Here is a 9,655-nt window from a genome sequence, read left to right on the forward strand (position 1 = left end):
AAGAACGCATTCGGATTGATAACGAAACAAAATAATAAATTGTAAATTAGTTGTTTATCTTCCTAGAAATTATTATCGGTGTAATGTTTATGTTTATTTTTGTTATTGCCTCATACATTTCAACTGCTGTGCCTGATGCCGTCACAGAAGGACAGTCTGAAAATTATTTTTGAAGCATTTGTAGACAAAAATCAGAGAATGTTACTTTTTTCATTCATGAGTGATATTTTCCCGAACCCTGCTGCTTACACACGAATTGTAATGAGCCTTTTGGCCAATAATACTGCCACCTCCACTCCGCCCTAGCTACGCCACTGGGTGGGCGAGATGGTGAATGCTCTTTTCTCATTAAAGGAGTATGCTTTTAAGTAAAAATCAATATTCTAATGCTGTAGTTTTTCATCAGTGTCGTTATGTCCGAAACACAAAAATATTTGACTGAATGCTATAGAATAGATAATACTGTAACTGTTTTAGTTATCTTTATTGACGGAGTTTCTGAATCGAGTGGCACGTTGTGCTCTACAAGCGCTCTTGTGTAAACGCGCTAGACGGAACTCAAGTGTTTTACTAACCGGGTCAAGCTCGACATTCTCCTGCTAGGTCGGTAGGGGGAGCACTTCCAAATACAGTATAGCGCTATAGCCATATCATTCGATCACTGGTGACTTTCTGGCCTGACACTATATTCTGCCGTTTGAGAATAATAAAGAACATGCTGGCCATTATCATTTAGTTTCAAACGTGAGTTATTTTTTTTTAAACGCACTATAATTAATTACATACCAGATGAGCTGCAATATACAGTATGATTTATGTAAACCTTGATATTTCAATGTGTATAGTGCCGCTATTAAATTTTCATTTTTTATTTAGCACATTAAAAAAAAAACTACTATTTCCTTTAGTGTTGTCAGTTGTATATAAATGTTATAGAATTTCAACATAGTTTGTACCACTCTCAACCCCACCTAATCCAGTTCAGTTTCACAAGCACCAAAGCTTACCTCAGCACATCTGTGCACAAAGCAACAAACAGCATTCAACAAGGCTACTGTCCACTGCAATGCCTGTTGCACATGCAGTGTGGGACCAGTTTAGAATCTACAAGTGTTAGGAGGAAATCCATCAAAGGTATGGGAAGCACATGCAGCCTTCTCACATAAAATGACCAGGTTCAGGATTCCAACACAGCACACCTAATGTGTGTTTTTGTTTTTCTGCATACATCTGTTCCTTTTACCACCATTTAAACATCCATAAACTGCTTTGAGCATGGAAAGGGAGCTCTGTGTTTAGAGTATAGATATATACTGTACTGTGTTGAACATGATGGCCAACAGGTTGAGACATTCCTGTGACTCATCTTTCACATATGAAGTATGTTTTGTAAATAAATTGTTTCCACCATTCAAATGTTAACATCATTTTGACTCAATATATATATATATATATATATATATATATATATATATATATATATATATATATATATATATAGGTTTTCAGATTTATTAAAAATCAAAAACTGAAATCTGGCATTCATTAAGGTATTCACAACCTTAATTCAGTACATTGTGGAAGCATCTCTGGTAGCAATTACACTATTAAGTCGTCTTGGATAAGTCTCTATCAGCTTTGCATACCTTGATTTGGGAAGTTTATCCAATTCTTCCTGAGAGATGCTCTCCATCACCATTACATTAAATAAGAAGCATCTGTAAACTGCCATCTTCGAGTCTTTCCACAGATGTTCAATGGGGGCTATGTCTTGGCTTTCAGCTTAACCTCTCAAGGACAGTCAGAGACTTGTCCCAAAGCCACTCCAGCATTATTTTGTTGATATACTTATATGTCATTGTCATGCTGAAGGTCAACTGTCTCCCCAATGTGAGGTTGTGTGCACACTGGAGCAGGTTTTCTTCAAAGACCTCTCTGCATTTGAATGCATTCATCCTTCCCTCAGTTTGTCACCAGTCTCATGTCCCTGCTGCTGACAAGCACTCCCGCGGCATGATGCTGCCACCACCACACTTCACCACAGGGAAGGTATTAGGTGGGTGATGAGTAGTTCCTAGTCTTTGACAGACATAGTGCTTAGAGTTAGAGAAAATTTAAATTTTTGTCTCATCAGACCAGAGAACCATCTCCCTCTTTCTTTCAGAGTCCTTTAAATGCCATCTGGCAAACTCCAAGCTGGAGATGTCTCCATAGGAGAGACTGCATGCTGACCTAAAAGAAGATGCAAGACCACAGCTATGTGCCATATCTTGTATTTTGTTATGCTGGACATAAGTGCTTCTTTAATGCAACTTTGAGTTAAAGAGGGTAAACATTTGACTATTTGGGGTAGTCATCCTTTTTAGAAATATGGAATTTGGCAATCAAAAGGATACCTCATACATACTGAGAGACCTCAATGCTCATATGGAGTATGGTACATACAGTATACTTTAAAGGGTGTGATTGGAAGAACACCTTTCCTGATCTGATTCAGAGAGGTGAATTGTTATTGGAATTCTGGACTATTCATGAATTGTCCATGCAAAATACCATATTTGAACACAACGATGAACATTAGTATACCTTGGACTAAATGTCTATTATTGATTTAGGAGTGGTGTTATCTGATCTGAGGCTGTATGAAGACACTAGGGTAAGAAGAAGTGCTAAGCTGTCAACTGATCACCACTTGGTGGTGAGCTAGCTCATGAAGGTGGTGCATCCCTTGGACTGGCATTGAGGGCCCAAACATGTAGTGAGGTTGTGCTGGGGATGACTAGCAGATGCCTCTGTTCAGAATGAGTTCAACTCTCACCTCTGGAGAAATTGTTTCTGCATTTGGAGAGATCAAATACAGGGTGTCTGAATAAACCCTGTTCAAGACACCATTTGTGCACGCAGCTGCAAGAAGCAGTGGGCAAAAGGCTGTTTGGGCCTGTTGTGGTGTCAGCCCTAGCTCCCATTGGTGGAAATCAGCAATAGCTGTCAAATTGAAGGAAGAGGCCATGTGTGCAATGTCAGTAAGAGGACCTTCAGATTGGGCTGAGAGGCAATGGCAGGCCAAAAATATAGTAGCTGCAATAGTGGAAGAAGCAAAAACATACAGTATGTGTGGGTGGAGTTGGGTGAGGCCATGGAGAATGAGTTCCAGATAGACTCAAAGATGTTCAGTGATTCAGGAATTGCAGGCACGATGTCACCCAGGCTGATCAAGTCAAATATACTGTATTGTTACATGTGCATAATACAAGGAGATTTGTACATACATACTTCCTCAGAAGTACTGAAAAATTCATTTGTTCATTGAGTTTATTCATTTTCCTAGCTTAGTTATCCGGAGCAGGGTGATGGGACAACTGGAGTCTATCTCAGCAATCATCGGGTACAAGGCAGAAATAATCCCTAGGCAGGGTGCCACAGACATTCAGTAGGGCAAATTTAGTTTTATCAATCCACCTAACCTGCATGTCTTTGGACTGAAGGAGCAAACCAGAGCATGCAAAGTAAACTCATGAAGACCTGGGGAGAACATACAAACTCCACACAGGATGCATCTATACCCTGATGTGAGGTAGCAGCACTTCCACTGCACCGCTATGTCACCAAGTTGAGAAATACATACAAAATCAATCTCTTTACTGGGCATATTGTTAAAGGGTGGAAGAAGCACTTTGTGGAACTACAGTCAATCAAACATTAGGATGTCGGTTCCTGATCTGTCCAGAATGGTATCAGGTCATTATGATACTCTCTGACATCATCATCATCTGACAAAATACAATATAGATTTAAATGTTAAGTAAACTGAGAGCCTCCCAGCTACCAGCTGCCCAGGAAAATATATTAGTGTGGCCAGTAGAGGAGCTACTGAGCCCCAAACCCCAAACACAATTGCACCAAGACCGTCTTGGGTTCATAACACATATCACTTTATTCAAGAAATACTTTTTACAGGCTTCTCCTTAGTGAACACAATATATAATTAAATTCTTGCTCCTTAAACTCTTTACTTTAATGCAAAACACTGGAGTACTTCCAGTGCCATAGTATTGGACAATGGAAGCACTTCAGGATCAGGGTGAAGTCCCACAAAACAAGGAGGTCTTCTCTTGGTGGCACCCATAAACACAAACTGGGCAATACTTCTGAACTACACTGCCCAGCATGTCCTGTGGGTGTCTGTGCTGGGACTAAGCCAATGGAACACTGCCATCCATCATTTTGAAGGAGGAACGGCACTTGCTGTACAGTATCCCTCTGACCATCCGTTATTCATTCACCTTGATTGGCATAGTAATCGATAACCACTCCAGTCGGTTCACACTTCATGTATAATGTCCATTCATAACCAAAGCCAGGATTCATCCCTCATCCCGTTCAAGATGCCAGTCCATTCAACAGGGCATCTACAATTAGCTATTAACTAACTCAATTGAAACAGCAACACTTCAGGTTTAGACTACACAAACAGCATGACTTGAAAACAAGACTCTGGGACTGTCTAGTAGGAGCACTTAGCTTTCCCCCACTTGGGATGAGGGATGAATCCTGGCCCTGGTAATGAATGGACATTATGCATGAAGTGTGACCTGGCTAGAGTGGTTATCAGTTACTATGCCAATTGAGGTGAATGAATAATGGATGGTCAGAGGGATGCTGTTCGGCAAGTGCAGTTCCTCCTTCAAAATGATAGATGGCAATGTTCCTCTGGCTTAGACCCAGCACAGAAACCCACAGTTCATACTGGGCACTGTAGTACGGAAGGACAGCCCAGTTTGTGTCCATGGGTGACACCAGGTCATGCTGTCAGGAGAAGACTAGGCACACAGACTGCACAAGCAGCATGACTTGAACACAAGTCTGAAAGACTGTCTAGTAGGAGCACCCATCTAACTGCTGGCTGCACAGCACAATGCCAGCTAATGATTCCCTTCAGTCCTGTTCTTTTTTCACTACTTTGAAAATGCAGCATCATACTGCTGCCTTCTTTTCCATGAAGTGGAAGTAGCACACAAAGGCCTCAGTGGATGGTTTTTGAAATTTTTGCACCATAAGGCAGACCTCCTAATCTTGAGTAAAGATCAAGATGCCACTTTTTGTCAGTATAATGTATTGTAATGAATCCATTCCTGATTTCATTCCTTTTTTTTTTTTTTAACTATGGCTACCTTTAAAGCTGGTGATTCTTTACATTACTTCTAGTTGGAGGGGATGTCAAACTTGATGAATAGAGTTGTCTGTGGATATTAGGTTATCTGACTAGAAATTGCAGGGGATGACAAATTAGATGATTCTGTGATGACTTTCCAGCACAATTTCATTTTTCCAAAATATTGTGCATTTATTCCATTTTCTGACAGCCAGTAATGTGCTACCTGACAGAGCAGGTACTGTACAAATGCTCCCAAGTAATGCAAGTTCAGCCACTATCTCAGCACTTTTCTTCTTTTTTCTATTTTTTGTGGAATGTAACGCACAAGACATCAGACAGATAAACCTGGTTTTTCTGATTACAAGGTTCAAAATACCTGTGTTCCTTATTTCTCATGGCTGCATTTTTTGAATTGTACTTCCAGGTGAGCCATCAGTGGCAGATTTCATGCACATAGAGAACCCTTCCCCAGTGGCTAAAGACAAAATTAAGCCTGCTTGATTTTGTTAGGGTGAGACCGAGACTGGTTGGACTGGAGTCTACAGGGTTAGACTATATGATCACCAATCACAGAAATGCACCACAACTGTCTCTAACTCATTAAGGTTATACAAATGAAGCCTGTATCTGGCAGTCTCTGGAAATATCATGTAATGAGATGGTGCCTTAAGGGGACATATGGTATTGGACTTTTTGTACCTCTTTACTGGCCTACACTGCAATGTTCAAACCAGACGTGCAAATGCACAAGTGTCATTATATGGAAAACAGTTTTCAAAGACATCAGAAATTCCTCCAGAAACTCTCATTATCAACACATCCAATATAAAACTATTAATAGAATTTATCACTATCCTAGAAAGCATTTTCTGATGGGTTTAGTTTCTGACCCAGTCTGTCCACAGTATTCCCTTAATTCACAGTGCACTTTTCTCCACATGTTCTGGGAATATCCCACTATTGCAATTCACTGATTCTCTCTCTCTCTCTTTCTCTCCTCTGTTTTATCTGCCAATATTCACTGCTCTCTTATGATTCTACTCCTTTCAGATTTCAGAGGAAAAAGGATCATGCTGCCTTTCATCCTGTAATTCCCCTGCTAAAGATGCTGCCTTGGTCAGCATCTGCCTTCCTTTTTTGTCCCTACCTTACATGCACATTGTAAGCAATTCCACTATCTGTCACCTGTGGACCTACCCATTAGCTAACCTTGGAAAATTATACTGTTACAGTATAGGGTAAACAATCTTTGCTACATCCATTACCTACAGTTGTGCTTGAAAGTTTGTGAACCCTTTAGAATTTTCTATATTCTGCATAAATATAACCTAAAACATCATCAGATTTTCACTCAAGTCCTAAAAGTAGATAAAGAGAAACCAGTTAAACAAATGAGACAAACATATTATACTTGGTCATTTATTTATTAAGGAAAATGATCGAATATTACACACTTGTGAGTGGCTAAAGTATGTGAACCTTTGCTTTCAGTATCTGGTGTGACCCCCGTTTGCAGCAATAACTGCAATTAAACATTTCCGGTAACTTTTGATCGTTCCTGCACACCAGCTCGGAGGAATTTTATCCCATTCCTCCATACAGAACAGCTTCAACTCTGGGATGTTGGTGGGTTTCCTCACATTAACTGCTCGCTTCAGGTCCTTCCACAACATTTCAATTGGATTAAGGTCAGGACTTTGACTTGGCCATTCCAAAACATTAACTTTATTCTTCTTTAACCATTCTTTGGTAGAACGACTTGTGTGCTTAGGGTCGTTGTCTTGCTGCATGACCCACCTTCTCTTGAGATTCAGTTCATGGACAGATGTCCTGACATTTTCCTTTAGAATTCTCTGATATAATTCAGAATTCATTGTTCCATCAATGAAAGCAAGCCGTCCTGGCCCAGATGCAGCAAAACAGGCCCAAACCATGATACTACCACCACCATGTTTCACAGATGGGATAAGGTTCTTATGCTGGAATGCAGTGTTTTCCTCTCTCCAAACATAATGCTTTTCATTTAAACCAAAAAGTTCTATTTTGGTCTCATCTGTCCACAAAACATTCTTCCAATAGCCTTCTGGTTTGTCCACGTGATCTTTAGCAAACTGCAGATGAGCAGCAATGTTTTTTTTGGAGAGCAGTGGCTTTCTCCTTGCAACCCTGCCATGCACACCATTGTTGTTCAGTGTTCTCCTGATGGTGGACTCATGAACATGAACATTAGCCAATGTGAGAGAGGCCTTCAGTTGCTTAGAAGTTACCCTGGGGTCCTTTGTGACCTCGCCGACTATTACACGCCTTGCTCTTGGAGTGATCTTTGTTGGTCGACCACTCCTGGGGAGGGTAACAATGGTCTTGAATTTCCTCCATTTGTACACAATCTGTCTGACTGTGGATTGGTGGAGTCCAAACTCTTTAGAGATGGTTTTGTAACCTTTTCCAGCCTGATGAGCATCAACAACTCTTTTTCTGAGGTCCCCAGAAATCTCCTTTGTTCGTGCCATGATACACTTCCACAAACATGTGTTGTGAAGAGCAGACTTTGATAGATCCCTGTTCTTTAAATAACACAGGGTGCCCACTCACACCTGATTGTCATTCCATTGATTAAAAACACCTGACTCGAATTTCACCTTCAAACTAACTGATCATCCTAGAGGTTCACATACTTTTGCCATTCACAAATATGTAATATTCGATCATTTTCCTTAATAAAATAAATGACCAAGTATAATATTTTTTCTCATTTGTTTAACTGGTTTCTCTTTATCTATTTGTAAGACTCGAGTGAAAATCTGATGATGTTTTAGGTCATATTTATGCAGAAATATAGAAAATTCTAAAGGGTTCACAAACTTTCAAGCACAACTGTACATTCATTTTCTTTCTTCTGTAATCGTGTAGAAAAAAGTCAAAGTCTGTCAAGGAAACATCAAATGCAAGAAAAGAACAATCTCCATGTCACACTTACATCCGCACCTATAGTCACCAAAATAAAACCCATGTGAACAAAGAGAAAATATGTAAGATTCACGCAGACTGTGAGAGCTCAAGTGACTGAACTGGGTCTTTAGTTTTGAGAAACTACATTTAAAATGTGTTGAGATGAAGAGACTGACATTAACCCCGCCAATTAATGTAGAATGGTATAATTAACTGCATAGAAATTGGCACGGTCTTCAGCTCCCCAGATCTTTTATGAAAAATAAGCAAACAGATCCAAGGCACACTCCACAAGGGAGACCAGATACCACCAAAAGCATAAATTAGACCTCCTCAATGTAAGGTAAAATAAGGAGAGACTCTATCTACAGTGGAATGCAAATGTTTTGGCACCCTTGCTTAAAATGTGTGTTACTAGGAATAGTTAAGTAAGCAGAAGATGAACTGGTCACCAAAAGGCATAAAGTTAAACATGACACATTTCTTTTCAGCATTATATGCAAGATTAAATTTTTATTTCCATTATTCACAACTACAAAATACCAAAAAAAATTTAAAGAACCTAAAGCAAAAGTTTGGTCACCTGACATGGTCAGTACTTAGAAACTAACTATTTTGGCAAGTGCTTTGGCACAGCTTGTAAATACTTTTTGCTGGGGTTTTTTCACTCAGTTGCCCTTGCAAACGGCTTCTAATTCTGTAAGATTCTTGGGCCGTGTTGAATGCACTGCTCTTTTGAGATCTATCCACAGATTTTCAATGATGTTTAGGTTGGGGGACAGTGAGGGCCATGGTAAAACCTTCAGCTTGTGCCTCTTGAGGTGTTCCATTGTAGATTTTGGAGGGGTGTGTTGGATCATTATCTTGTTGTAGGACCCATTCTCTTTTTAATTTCAACTTTTTTACAGATGGTGTGATGTTTGCTTCCAGAATTTGCTGGTATTTATTTGAATATGTTCTTCCCTCTACCAATGGCATGTTCCCTGTGCCACGGGCTGCAACACAAGCCCAAAGCATGATCGATTCACCGCCATGCTTAATAGTTGGAGATATGTTCCTCTTCCTGGAATTCAGTACCCATTTTTGCTCCAAACATACCCTTGCATTTTGTGGCCAAAAAGTTCTAATTTGACTTCATCCGTCCACCGGACTTGTTTCTAAAATGCATCAGGCTTATTTAGATGTTCATTTGCAAACGTCAGGCACTGGATGTTGTGGCTTGGGCACAGGAAAGGTTTTCTTCTGCTGGTTCTACCATGAAGATTATATTTGCTCAGATGTGGCTGCACAGTCAACCACTACAGAGTCTGCTAAACCTTCCTAAAGTTCTTTTGCAGTCAAACGGGTGATTTTATTTGCTTTTCTAGAGATCCAACGAGCAGTTCCTTCAGAAAGTTTTCTTGGTCTTCCAGACCTCAACTTAACCACCATCATTCTTGTTAACGGCCATTTCTTAATAACATTACAAACTGAGGAAACATGCCTGTAAATGCTTATTTTATTTAGGCAGCTGCTTAGAGGAGCCCAAGGTTGATTGCTGGGACAAGGGTT

The sequence above is a fragment of the Polypterus senegalus genome, chromosome 10, assembly GCF_016835505.1.
Source record: "Polypterus senegalus isolate Bchr_013 chromosome 10, ASM1683550v1, whole genome shotgun sequence".
NCBI classification, from domain to species: domain Eukaryota; kingdom Metazoa; phylum Chordata; class Cladistia; order Polypteriformes; family Polypteridae; genus Polypterus; species Polypterus senegalus.